The 1,183-nt window shown below is 46.2% G+C and overlaps 1 pseudogene; it reads left to right on the forward strand.

The window, feature by feature from the left end:
* LOC115731873 overlaps positions 1-975 on the forward strand; it is a 1,990-nt pseudogene extending 1,015 nt beyond the window's left edge.
* Positions 976-1,183: the final 208 nt, after the last annotated feature.

The following is a 1,183-nucleotide window of genomic DNA, read 5'->3' on the forward strand; positions in this document are numbered from 1 at the left end:
TAGAGGTCGATCCCCTATCAACTTCGGTTATCACCTTCCGTGCCTCCTTGCGGTCCTTCTATTTAGCTTTTCCTCGGACTTTAGAGCTAGTTGATAGGCCACTTTCCACATCCGATGCATCGAGATTTCATCTTGGATTTATAACCTCAAGCCCTATCAAGCAAGGGATTCTTCGTCGGATTCGTTCAAGCCATTGCGAAAGAAACAATTGGTAGAACTCCGCAACTTGTTAGGAGTAGGGGCTTTCTTGTACGCTTCTCTCCCCACTATCCTTGAATTTAAAGCGAAGTGGAACCTTTGGAACAAGCTTTGGGTCTAATCGGCGGGTAGAAATTTATCCCGAAACCTCGATCGCATCTTGTCCCATGTACTTCCCTTTGCCTTTCCGCTCACGCCTTGCTTGGACTTGATCCCACAAAATGTTGGCATGACCAGTGCTCAGGAATTTCATCTTCGCACACCTCGGATAGTTCTTTCCAATCAAAGAACTTCTCTACGCTACTTAGCCAATCAAGAAAGTCCTCAGGATGCAATCGGTCATGGAAATCGGGAACGTCCACTTTGATCTCACGATCTCCTTGATCTCGATGCCCTTCTAAGGCCCGGATCATGAAGCTCTCCGGTACCTCAACCAACAAAGGAAGTGGAATGCTCGACATGCCAAATGGGTTTCCTACTTGCAAGAATTCACTTTTGTCCTTCAACACAAGTCCGAGGCAGCTAACAAGGTAGCCGATGCTTTCAGCCGCAAACATACCTTGTTTTCCACACTATCTTATGAAGTTACCGGCTTTTAAGTACTACCTAAGCACTATGGTTCGGATTCCTACTTATCCAAAGTGATAGAGGAACTCCCGGATACTCCAAACAGCCTTTATACACTCTTCAATGGTTATCTTTTTCGAGGTAACTCACTATGTGTGCCCGAGGGATCTCTACGCCTACAAGTTCTAGCCGAACTTCATAATGGTGGACTTTGTGGCCATTTTGGGCAAGACAAGACCGAGGCTCTAGTTTGTCAAAGATACTATTAGCCTTCATTACAAAGGGACGTGCGAAAGTATGTGAAAAGCTGTGTGGTGTGCCAAAGGGCTAAGGGTCAAAGACAAAACACCGGCCTCTACCAACCTCTTCCGATACCCAATGCTCCATGGGAGGACATCTCAATGGACTTTGTTCTTGG

The sequence above is a fragment of the Rhodamnia argentea genome, unplaced genomic scaffold (genome assembly GCF_020921035.1).
Source record: "Rhodamnia argentea isolate NSW1041297 unplaced genomic scaffold, ASM2092103v1 Rarg_v2.18, whole genome shotgun sequence".
Taxonomy (NCBI): Eukaryota; Viridiplantae; Streptophyta; class Magnoliopsida; order Myrtales; family Myrtaceae; genus Rhodamnia; species Rhodamnia argentea.